Genomic DNA, 13,068 nt, shown 5'->3' with positions numbered 1-13,068 from the left:
AAATGGCTAATCATTAGAGTAATTAGTATCATCTTCATCAACAATAACTGCATAACATTTGATCTCAAAATAAGAACCTCAAATAACATACTCATTTTGCAACAACAAGCAAACCATTATCAATCATTTCTTGAAAAAAATCAGCCATCAAAATCCATACAAAGAAAACACTACACAAAATGAAAATTACACACCTTCTACCCAGACCATGATTTCCATCCCTCAGATTTCCATCCCTCAGATTTCCATCCCTCAGATTTCCATCCCTCAGATTTCCATCCCTCAGATTTCCATCCCTCAGATTTCCATCCCTCAGATTTCCATCCCTCAGATTTCCATCCCTCAGATTTCCATCATTTACAAAACAAGAAGGGGATATTTAAAAGCTCAAAATCTCAGGGCCAAACAAAACTTTAAACTTACAACTGAAATCTCTATGACCTGAAGGAATTGCTGCTCTCAGCCACTTCTACAAACAGTTAAATCCCAAGACTCTGGAAGCTGGAGCAAAATCAACATATATTTCTATAAACTGGCAAAAACCTGGTTGTAGTAACATGTATCAATATAAATCCATTTTATCCTCAAAAATTGGGATTTCGCATTTAACCAAATTATATTATATGGATGGTCGGAGTTGTGACTTTTCACATGAACATTCAAAACAATTTTTATCACACAATTGGTTTCATGTTTTAAGTGAAGAATTCGAACAAAATCCAAAAGATAGTCAGAAGACTGAAAAACACTTGCCTAAGAAAATCCATCACACTAGAGATAGATTTATCTAAGCTAAAACTTTCACTGGACCATTTCTCTATCTAAGAGCTTGGACTGAGTTTCTGCCCAAGCACTAAGACTTTCGACAAAAATAAACTAGCTCAAGGGTTATTTCAGTTTGTCCACTATCACAAACTGAAGGAATGTGTTTTTGAAAAACATGATAATGAGGAATCAAAAAACCCTATGTTTATTGAAAACGATGATCATCAAATTTGCCATTGTTGGACTGAAATGATTTTCAGTTGTTATCCAGATAAAGTTTGGGATGGTCATTCACAAGAACTCTGGAATTTCTTCAATCTTGTCAGACAGGCATTAGGGAAAGCTTTAAAACAAGTAGAAAGAAGTCCTGGAATAACTTCACAAATTCTCAGCATTACACATTCTGTTGTTACTAAAATGGCTGATAAGGGAGGTGCTACTGTAATTATGGACAAGAGTAAGTATATTTTCAGCTTGTGAAGAAGTTTTAAGTGACAAAACTTCATATGAAGAATTACCTATCGATCCAATACTCAATTACAGAAAGGAACTTGACAAAATAATTCTGGAAACGGAGGAAAACAATTTCATAAATAAGACTGCTCCTCCACAGCAAGACACTTGTTTATGTCACACTCTAATCTTTCATCATCTGACACAAGATCACTTCACTCTCCTCTCAAAGGATCTTTGTGTTGCCAGTTACCTGGTGACCCTGCTAGTGCTGGTGCCATGTAAAAAGCATCCAGCCCACAGGATTTTACACTCAGAACAAAGAACACCTGTATTTTATGATCTTATTTTATCAACCCCAAAAGAATGAAAAGCAAAGTTGACCCCAGCAAAATTTGAACTCAGAACATAAAGATGGACAAAATGCCACTAAACATTTTGCTCAGCATGCTAACGGTTCTGCCCACTTGCCACCTTCAAATCAATTAATAATAATCCCTATTGAATGCCTCATTATAGTACTGAGAATGTTACCTAAAGATAATTTCATTAGTTGATAGATTAGAAATTCTAGTGGAGACACTTTTACTATGAAATCATATTTCTAGGATGGACCTCTGTACCTTCAGGATATGCCCCAGCACTTGCCACTATGTATCTCTCTCTTCCTTTACTCTACCATGCCAAAAGTATTCTGATCCCTGTTCCTTGTGAGTATGCCCCAGCACTTCACCACCACCTCCCTTTTGCACTCTTACTGCCTCCCACTCTCTTTCTCTTGCTCTTCCCTCAGGTTAGATAACCACAGATCTCCTTTACAGTAGCACACCTGTGTTTATCCTCATTCTCTCTCTCTCTCTCCCTCTGGCTGGGTAACCAGGTACCTCATCCACAGCAAGACACTTGTTTGTGTCACACTTTAATCTTTCATCATCTGACACAAGATTACCTCCCTCTCCTCTCAAAGGATCTTTGTGTTGCAAGTTACTTGGTGACCCTGCTAGTGCTGGTGCCACATATAAAGCATCCAGCCCACACTGTAAAGTGGTTGGCATTTGGAAGGCTATCCAGCTCTAAAAACCATGCCAAAACTGACCTTGCCTATGCTTGTGTCGCATAAAAAGCACTCAGTTCACTCTGCTGGTGGTTGGTGTTAGGAAGGGCATCCAGCCATAAAAACGGTGCTAAAACAGACACAAAAGTCTGGTGTAGTCTCCTGCCTGGCCAGCTCTTGTCAAACTGTTCAATCCATGTCAGCATGGAAGACAGGCGTTAAACAATGGTGATGATGATCATTGTCATTGGAGTAGCAGTTTACATAATATTGCAGTATGGGTAGAATAACTCAGAGATAAGGTCTAAGGTGACATCAAGGAAGTTAGCTCTTAAGATTATTTTCTACTGTAATGCCTAGTCCATAGTTGTTAAAAAATTTTGTTATATCTTCTTTATCCGTTTAATACACACTTTACCAGATTTAGGAATTATAAACAATGCATCATCCTGGAACACCACCCAAGAGATCAGAGAAGTTATCATATAAACAGTGCAATAAATATATTCATGATTTGCATAGAGTTGCTGAATCCCATTGTAATATTGCAATTATTAGTTCTGTCTTCCCTGGTCTATAATTTTACATCAAACTATAACTTGAGCATCTTCTCATCAAGGTTATCCCTCTTTCTTCAGAGGATGATAGTCTTCATTCTAGTTCATGTTAGGTTGTTGGTGCATTTGAAGGTGATTGATGAGTCCAATTCAGGCTTTGAAGGATCTTCTGCAAGTAGGGAAAGTTGTTCCTTGGGGGTGATCTGGTCAGGGTTGGAGTTGCATCTCATGCCTCCTTCTTTGCTTTTCTTCCAGTTTTTCACATTTGTTTGTCTTTAATGAAGTTGTTTCTTCACAGATGATGGATCTCCAGAGGTATTGGTCATTTGCATTTTCTTCCCAGTTGCTGAAATTGATGTTACATTTTTTTCATGCTGGCCTTCAACAGATCCCTGTATCTCTTCTTTTGTCCTTTTTTCTTCCTTTTTACTACTTTCAGCTGAGAATAGATCTGTTTTGGTAAACTGTCATTAGACATTTGAACAACATGCCCACTCCATCACAGTTGACTCTTCATGATGTGAGCCTTGGTGCTTGTTGTTTTGGCTGTTTTCAAGAGGCTGATGTTTTTCCCTCTGTTGTCCCATCTAATGTTCAGGATACTTCAACGATATCTTTGATGAAACTTTTCTTTCTAAAGTTTTCAGATGATGATGTTGTCCAGGTTTCAGATACGTACATGAGTATTGGAATGATCACTGTTTGTACACAACCATTTTGGTGTCGGTTCTAATGTCACAGTCTTGAAAGATTCTGTAGTAGAGACAGCCAAAGGCAGTTCCAGCACACTTCAGATGATACTGAATCTCATGGATAGAATAACTGTAGATTTCTCAATAGTTCAGCATAGGTATTCTCTTTTTTGCTGATCTATAGCTCTGTATTAACATCCACTGGGCAGCTAATTTCCACAACTACACAGTTTCTCTTCTCTATCCCAAATCTCATTGCTCAGGTCAAGATTTGATGAGAAATGACTCCCAAGATAAGGAAAGTGGTCCATGCTTTCAAGGGTTGTTTCTCTAAGCTTGATCGATGATTCTCTTCTGGCTGGGTCATTTGGGGCTGGTTGGTACAAAATATGAGTATCTAGCACTTAAAAGAATATCAATATCCCTATGTGTTAAAAGATAATTTTTCATTGCAAAAATTAGTGCCTTACTTGATAATACTGGAAATGTACTAGGGTAATAACTATCAATATTGAACTGTATGAAACTGTACCTACATATGTGTTGAATATACTCAAATGAATCAATCATCTCAGAAATGTGCAATCATAGATAAAAATGTGTATCATAAGACGCCTAGAACTGAAGGATACACTCCTTGGCAGGAATTAGCCAGTACCTCTAATCGATAATGGAATACAATAAATAAAGAAATTCAATATCCAGGAACTAAGTTAAACAAAACAAAGAAATAAGTCAGAATCAAGGGTCTTACCAGACACTTCTGCCTACAATTACCAAAACATTGAGACTTACATTGTCATATTCCAAAACATATCAATACTGAAAAAGGACCTCAGGTTGAATCAAATTCTCCAAAACAACCAATCCTTCAGACAACCCAAATCAATGAAAAAATTACCAATGCAGGTCAAACTTCACACAATAGCAACAGTAAAAAAATTAGTGTATCCTTCAGTTCTAGGAGTCTCATGTTACAAATGTTTGCATTGGATATTATTCAGCAAACCATTTGGATAAAGTTTTAATTTTGCTGAAGGATCCAAGATCCAATACAAATGAAGACAACTCTTCACAATGGAAAATAAGATTACCTAAGTATATGAAAACCTAATTTATGCAATTACATGCTCAGAATGTAAAGAAAATTATACAAGACAAATGGCAGACTCCTTATGAATATGCCAGACTTCAGAATGCAAATTAAACTTTGGGAATACAGACAAATAGGACTCCATAAATATATAGGACACATATGCAGTTAAGAAACATCCAAACTTTATAATTTTTCCTTTATATCAATTTAGTGATTACATAACTCCATAGCAATGCATCAATGTATCGTCAAAGAAGGAACTTTCATAATCAAATTTGAACTACATTTAAATACTTATGACAGAGAAAGGGATACAATGTCTTTGCTAAGGTTTCCATAAGTACTACCACTTGTAGTTAGGCTCACAACTGTTACACCCTGCCACTGTTACTGTTGTCCATATATGCTGCTTCTTTCCTGGACAGCTGCTCCTGCAACAACTGCTTCTACTACCACCCAGCAACAATGAGAAGGATGTGATTTTTCGATAGGAAAACATGTACACTTACAGAACTTTTATCATGAAAGATTAATTTAATTCAGTTTAATTTCAATTTACTTTCAGTTTTACTTTAGTATAATTAAATCATGTTTTTAAAGTGATTCCAACTGGTAACATTTTTAGCTATGATGAATTTCAAAGCATTCTATTCTTTTTCCTTGTGAGTGTGTGTGTGTGTGTGTGATTATTCAGTTTTATTTCAAGATTTCTTGCCAATAAAGAGCTGGTTTCAAACCTTGATCCAAGGCTCCTTCATTAAAATCTCAACATCAACAGGGTATTTTTGTATGTATGTATATGTGCAGATTTGTATGTTTTGTTTTATGCATGTATTTTCATATATATAGTTACATATCTAGGCATGCTCATATGTATATTTAAATAATAAACTTCTGGAAAGTTTTACAGACTTTTACAGTTCCAGTGATGGCTTGAATCTGTAGTCTTCAAATCAGCTTTCTCCTTTCTGGTTTTGAGAAGCTTAGTTTCTAAATATTGGTATTTAGGTAGTGTGTTACATTTCCTAGTCTCCAATAATTACCTGAATATATATAATCTGGATAGAATAACTGCAGATTTCTCAATAGTTCAGCAGTATTCTCTTTTTTGTTAATCTTTAGCTTTATATTAACATCCACTGGGAAGCTGATTTCCACAACTACACAGTTTCTCTTCTCTCTCCCAAATCATTATATCAGCTCTATTGTGTTTACATTTTATTGAGGTTTTCACTGGAACATTTCACCAGTACTCCTTTTTAGTATGAGTGGCTATGGCTTCCACCCTGTTGTGGGTTATTATTTCTTTGTCTTTGAGGTTATCCTTTTGATGGATCTTGTTATACAGTGTCCTACCTACAACATCATGTATGTATGCATGTCATTATACAGTTTTATTTCAAGATTTCTTGCCAATAGAGAAAGAGCCAGTTTTTAACCTAGATCCAAGGCTCCTTCATTGGAATTTCAACATCAACAGGGTATTTCTGTATGTATGCATGTATGTATGTATGCATGTATGTAAGTATGTTATGTATGTATGTATGTACGTATATGTGCAGATTTGTATGTTTTGTTTTATGTATGTATTCTCATGCATATACTTGCATGTCTAGACATGCTCATATATCCTTAAAGTTTTACAGATTTTTGCAGTCCCAGTAATGGTTTGGACCTGTAGTCTTTGAATCAGCTTTCTCCTCTCTGGTTTTGAGAAGCCTAATTTCTCAAGATTGGTATTTAGACAGTGTGTTAGATATCACAGTGCCCCAATAATTACAGGTATAAACCTGAACTTGTAATCTGGATAGAGTAGCTGTAAATTTCTCAATAGTTCCACATAGGTATTATACAGTGTCCTAGCTACAGAATCGTGTCTCATTGGTAGATAATACTGTGATGATATTTTTGGATAACTGCTTATGATGTGGGTGATATCTTCGTTATTAACTCCACAGAGTCTGCATTGGTTATCATATTTTGCTGCCTTTCCTGCATCATTGTCCCTCCTATGCCTCAGGTATTTGGTTGATATTTCTTGTTCCTGAATTGCAAATGCATACCCTTCAAAGTGGGAGTTAGTAATCTGGTTGTTGGTCTATGATAGACTGCTTTGATGATCAATGTTACTATCGTCCCAAAGCTTTCTACTAACATAACCATGCATGGTCTTCTGCTGATATACGCTCATCCTTTCATCTGTGGTAGAGTTGTGTGACTTCTTTAGGCATGTATTTAAGGTTATCAGATAAAGAATAACATGTTCGAATGATGATAGGTTAAAAGCAAGAACAACTAATGTGACATGTCTATTATCAAATGATCATGGAAACCTTCTTTTCAGGTGCTGAATAACATCTTTCCTTCTCATGTTTCCTCCCACATCCCTTTTCCAGTTTTTAGAGTTGGCTCTGTCACTGTAGGCACATTGAAAGGTAGGTCTAGCAAGATTGTTGAGATGCTTGAACAGAGGTGTGTTAATGTATGCTGCATCCAAGAGGTAAGGTGAAGAGGAACTTCAGCCAGGTTCCTCACAAGCAAGGCACATAGGTATAAAATAAATATTCTGGGAAGGCAACAGTGATGGAGTAGGTGGTGTGGGCATACTTCTTACAGAGAAATGGGTAGATAAGGTCATAGAGGTAGTCAGAGTGTGCGATAGAGTGCTTAAGTTCAGGCTAGTCTTGCAAACTAGTACAGCTACAATTATCTCTGCCTATACCCCACAAGCAGGCCTACCAAATGAACAGAAGGACCACTTTCATGATATTCTGCAGGCTACCTCAATGACGAGTGACAATGATCTCATCTTTGTGGCTGGGGATTTCAATGGCCATGTCGGAGGGCAGCCTGGTATCTTCCATGGTGTACATGGGGGCCATGGAATTGACTCCCAAAACAAAGAGAGAACAAGGCTACTGGAGTTCTGTGATGCAAATAAGCTATTGATCTGCAACACCAACTTCAGGAAGCCAACCAGCCACCTGATAACCTATCAATCCGGTGACTATGCTAGTCAGATTGATTACATTCTCACCAGACAGTGGGATGCATGGTTGCTCTTAAATGCAAAAACCCTCCTTAGTGAAGAATGTACCCCTCCCCCCGTATAGACTAGTCATTAGTGACTTTAGACTCCAGGCCAGAAGGATACTGAAAAGCAGACCAATCTGGAAAAGAAGGATTTGGAAGCTTAAAGACCCTTGATATGGTCAGAGATTTAGGTTAGGAACATCCTAATTGAGAAATTTGGTGAGTGGGAGGAGGAGCTACTGACTTGTGACATAGAGGGCAAGTGGAAATTCCTGCGGGACAGTTTGTTGAGTGCCACAGATCAAATCTGTGGCTAGTGCAAAGTCCCTTCCCGACCTAGGGTAACATAGTGGTAGACAAGGCCATTAGAGCAAAGAAACTGGTCTGGAAGAGAGGGGGTAGCAGGGAACTGTATCAGATAGCAAGAAGAGAAGCTAAGAGACAGATATATCTAGCCATGGGTGAAGCAGAAAAGAAGAAGTTTGCCTATGTTCAGCAACATGCGGACCAAAGAACTGAAGTATTTCAGATTGCAAGACAGTGTGATGTCATAGAAGCAAAATGTGTCCACATGGATGATGGTGCACTTGCATTTAATGATTCTGCAAAGAAAGGGGCTTGGAGATACCATTATGAAAGACTACTGAATATGGAGAATGAATGAGAGGAGGCGAGACTGCTAAATGTTGACCCAATTGAGGGACCAGCTACCCGAATCGACAGTACCCTGGTAGATAAAGCAATTAAGGATATGAAGGCAGGGAAAGCACCTGGCTCATTAGGAATCACTGCTGAGATGCTTAAAATATCTGGTCATGTGGGTTATGCTCTAGTCATCCTTTTTGTAAATGAAGGAGTCGTACCCAATGACTGGTGTAGCAGCATCATAGTCAGCTGCTACAAAGGTAAAGGTGATACCTCAGATAGAAATAATTACAGAGGTATCAAATTGTTGGATCAGCTGATGAAAGTTACAGAGAGAGTCATAGTCCAACTAATTAGGGAGAGAGTTAGTTAGATGAGATGCAGTTTGGTTTTCTGGCAGGTAGAAGCACCACTGATGCTATATTTCTGGTAGGGCAACTGCAGGAAAAATACATAGCCAAAGATAAACCTCTGTACTTGGCTTTTGTTGACTTGGAGAAAGCTTTTGACGAGGTTTCCCAATCCCTTATCTGGTTGTCAATGTGGAAACTAGGGATGGATGAGTGGTTAGAGCTGTACAAGCTATGTACAGAGACACTACCAGTAAGGTGAGGGTTGGCAATGAGTACAGCGAAGAATTCAGGGTACACATAGGGATTCACCAAGGATCAGTCCTCAGCCCCCTCTTGTTCATCATAGTCCTCAAGGCAACAACAAGAATTTAAGACAGGATGCCCCTGGGAGCTCCTCTATCCTGATGACCTTGCTCTTATTGCTGAATCACTACCAGAACTAGAGAAGAAGTTTCAGATATGGAAGCAAGATCTAGAATCAAAGGGTCTTTGAGTTCACTTAGCAAAACCAAAGTCTTAGTAAGTAGAAAGGCAGACAAATCACAAATCCCTGCTTGATCTGTAGAAAAGGCATAGGTAGAAACTCCATAAGATGCACCCAGTGTAAGCTTTGGACACGTAAAAGGTACAGCAATATCAGAGGAAGGCTAACAGGGAAAATACCTTTTGCATGTAGAAGATGCACAAGTACATTATATGCTGAAAATGTGCAGAAAATAGACTCCATCAACTGCTAGGAGAGCAAGCTAGAGGTAGTAGATAGATTCCGTTATCTAGGTGACCAAGTTACTAGTGGAGGTAGATGCTCCTAGAGCATAGCTGTGAGAATAAGATTAGGCTGGGCAAAGTTCAGAGAGCTCCTACCTCTGCTGGCAATAAAGGGCCTATCTCTCAGAGTGAAAGGCAGATTGTATGATGCCTGTGTGCAAACAGCTATGCTACATGGCAGCCAGTATGCTTTGCTGGATGTGCAATGTCAGTGCACATGTTCAACAGAGTGTAAGCATCTTGAGAGAAAAGTTAGGCTTATATTTATTGGAGTATCGTGTTAAGACAGTTGTGTCTACCCTGCTTCGTGAAATCTGTATATCCAATGTATAGAAGGATATAAAAGTGGTGACAAGTTTATTTGAAGCTTATGTTGGACATTAGCATTTTCTTTTGATACAAAATCAAAGAAAAATTAGTTAACATGGTAGACTCATTAGCCTCCATGGTGCACTTGCAACAGCAACAGTTACAGCAGCAGTTACAACAACAAAAACAACTATACCAACAGTTGTTGGAATTAATGTTGAAGTCCAAAAATACTTCAGGTTCATTCTTGCCAGACAGCATAGCATTCACAATTGCAGAATTGTTATAATCCAGAAGAAGGTATTACTTTTCTGCATATTTGAAGATATGAAGAAATCTTCAAAGAGGAGTGCAAAAGTTGTAGAGACAATGAAAAGGTATGACTACTTTAATGAAAATTATCCCCTACCGAACACAAAAATACTGTAACTACATTTTACAAAAAAAAAAAAAAAAAACGTGAAATATGCTTCAGTGAAACAATTAAATTGTTATCAAAAATTTTCAGTGTGAGAAGTTCTATGTTCAATATTCACTGGGAGTGTTGGAATTTAGTAAAAAAAGATGATGAAGATTTCATCACCTATGCCAGAATTGTCAATTGAGAATGTGAAAAATTCAAACTAAATGAATTAACCCTGGACATGTTCAAATGTCTAATTTTTGTTGAAGGGTTAACTGCAAGCAGAGATACATGCCCAGATATTTACAAAATTAGAACAGGACCAGAATTTGACTCTGCAGGCAGTGGTAGAGGAATGTCAGAGAATCATTAATCTGTGACATGACACAAATGAAATCAAAGAAAAGGATTACTCTCACATACATGCTTGTTGACCTGTAATGACTAAAGAAAAAGAAAAATGATGATGAAGACCCAATCCATGTTATGGGTGTGGAGGTTTACATTTTAAAAATAACTGTCTGTTTTAAAATTTTAAATGTTTTAACTGTCAAAAAACAGATATAAAAGCTCATATTGCAGAGTAAAATAAGGTTAAATGAAAAAAATTCTGGAAAGGAATTTCATATTGGTCACCAAGAGATTTTGAGAATGAAATCACTAATGAGAAGTTATGTTTATTGGCCCACAATGATGAAATCCTGCAGAGGTTGTGCCCTTGCAGCCAAGTCACCACAGGTAAAATCCCAACTGTGGCCTAAAACCAACAGTCTGTGGACCAGACTTCATACAGATTTTGCTGGACCAGTAAACGGCATGTATTGCCTGATTGTAGTAGATACTTATATATACTAAGTGGCCAGAAATTTGTAGATGTCGGAAACCAATCTCTACGGTAACAATAGAATTTCTTCATGAACTCATTGCAAGATATGGTGTGCTGGACACCATAGTATCCAATAATGCTACGCAGTTTACAGTGAATGAGTTTTAAAATTTTTGCAAAATGTACGCAATTGATCACCTCTCTACTCCGCCATATCACCCAAGATCAAATGGGTAAGCAGAACAGTTTGTGAATACATTTAAAAGAGCATTAAAGAAACCAAGAAACAAGCAAGTTGATGACATAGCATTGACACAATTCTTGAGGGTTTATAGGATAACACCAAATCCAAACATTTGTTCAGGCAAGTCACCTGCGGAACTAATGTTTGCTTGAAAAACAGAGTCAATTTTTCACAAGCTGTTATCAAGAAGAAAAACAAATAGGGAAAACACTAAAACAAAGTATTCTAATATAACTGACAAGGTGTTTATCAAAATATATAAAAATGGAAGAGAAGCTTGGGAAGACGAAGTAGTAACAAAAACAAATAGGCAAAATGACGTATATGATAAGAGGCAAAAAATGGGAACAAAAAAGACATTTAAACCAGTTAAAAAATGGATATATGGAAAAATGAAAAGTGATATCTATGACACCTTTGATGTTCAACACCACACAAGAAGTTGAACTTAGGCATAGCAGCAGAGGAAACAAACAGAACAGTTGGAAATAGTGCCTAAAAAGAAGAAATATTAAACTTTCCTGTGAAGTAAATCTCAAAGGGGGAGATGTGGCAAGAGTCATTGACATCCCTGTGGGACTGGAAGAATGGACTAACCAAACTTTTATAAAGAATAGCATATTGGTTGAGAGGGTGAAGTTGTAGGCTGTTGAGAGTTCGTGGAAGTCATTGAGATTATTTTTCAGGACATATGTTATATGACAAACTTATTGACACTGAGTTGAAAATCATAGCAGAAAATTTTCCTGAAATTTGAATACAACCAACCATTTTTTCTTGCATGGAATTTCTAACATACAGTCCACACTGCATATTGTTCCTCCATCACACCAGGAACAATCATTTTGGTTTGTCAACCAACTTTTTCAGAGATGTCTATGTGTTTATGACAGTTTGAACTTACCAGTATCAGAGTAACTAACAGCACAAATAACAATGCTGCAACTGCCACAAACAAATATAATTCCTACGGTTCAACAAGTTCATATTACTAGTCCCCCAAGTTGGTGCATATGTTTGTGGTTTTTTTTACCCTAGCATACGCATTTGAACTGGTCATTGGAAACTCTTCAGAGAAGTTTTTATTTGATCAGTCAAAAATGCAAGCACATTTAAGATTTTATCTCAAGAACAAGAAATTTTGTTTTTTACTCAAAAGTAAAGGTTTTCCAAATGCTAACAAAAACGAAAAATAACTAAAGTAACAAAAACCAAAGTCACTCACTTTCTATCACCCTCCCAGAAATGGATTACTCCTAGAAAGAAAACTAAAAGTTACGACTTCTCACACGAACATTCAAAACAATTTTTATCACACAATAGGTTCCATATTTTAAGTGAATGATTCAAGCAAAACCCAAAAGGTAGTCAGGAATCTAATGAAAGTAAGATTGTGAAAAACACTTACTCAAGAAAATCCATCTCATCAGAGAATAAGTTGGTCAAAAATCTAAACTAAGACTATCACTGGACAATATCTCTGTCTTAGAGTGTAGACTGAGTTTCTGCCCACTAAGAATTTTGACAAAAATAAACTAGTTCCAGGGTTATTTCAGTTTGTCTACCATCACAATCTGAAGGGATATGTTTTTGCAAAAAATGATAATGAGGAGTCAGAAAACCCCATGCTTACTGAAAATAAAAATGATGATGATCAAATCTGGTATAATTGGGTTGAAAAAAATCCAAGCTGGTGTCCAGATAAAGTTCGGGATGGATATTCACAAGCATTATTGGAACTTCTTGAATTTTGCCAGACAGGCATTAGGGAAAGCCTTAAAACAAATAGAAAGAAGTTCTGGAATGATCTCAAAAATTCCCAGCATAACACTCTGTTGTCAAGGTAATAATGATTCTATTGTTATTGAAA

This window comes from Octopus bimaculoides, chromosome 5 (assembly GCF_046866305.1).
Source record: "Octopus bimaculoides isolate indiv1 chromosome 5, ASM4686630v1, whole genome shotgun sequence".
Taxonomy (NCBI): Eukaryota; Metazoa; Mollusca; class Cephalopoda; order Octopoda; family Octopodidae; genus Octopus; species Octopus bimaculoides.
Note: the sequence above shows the minus strand (reverse complement) of the source record.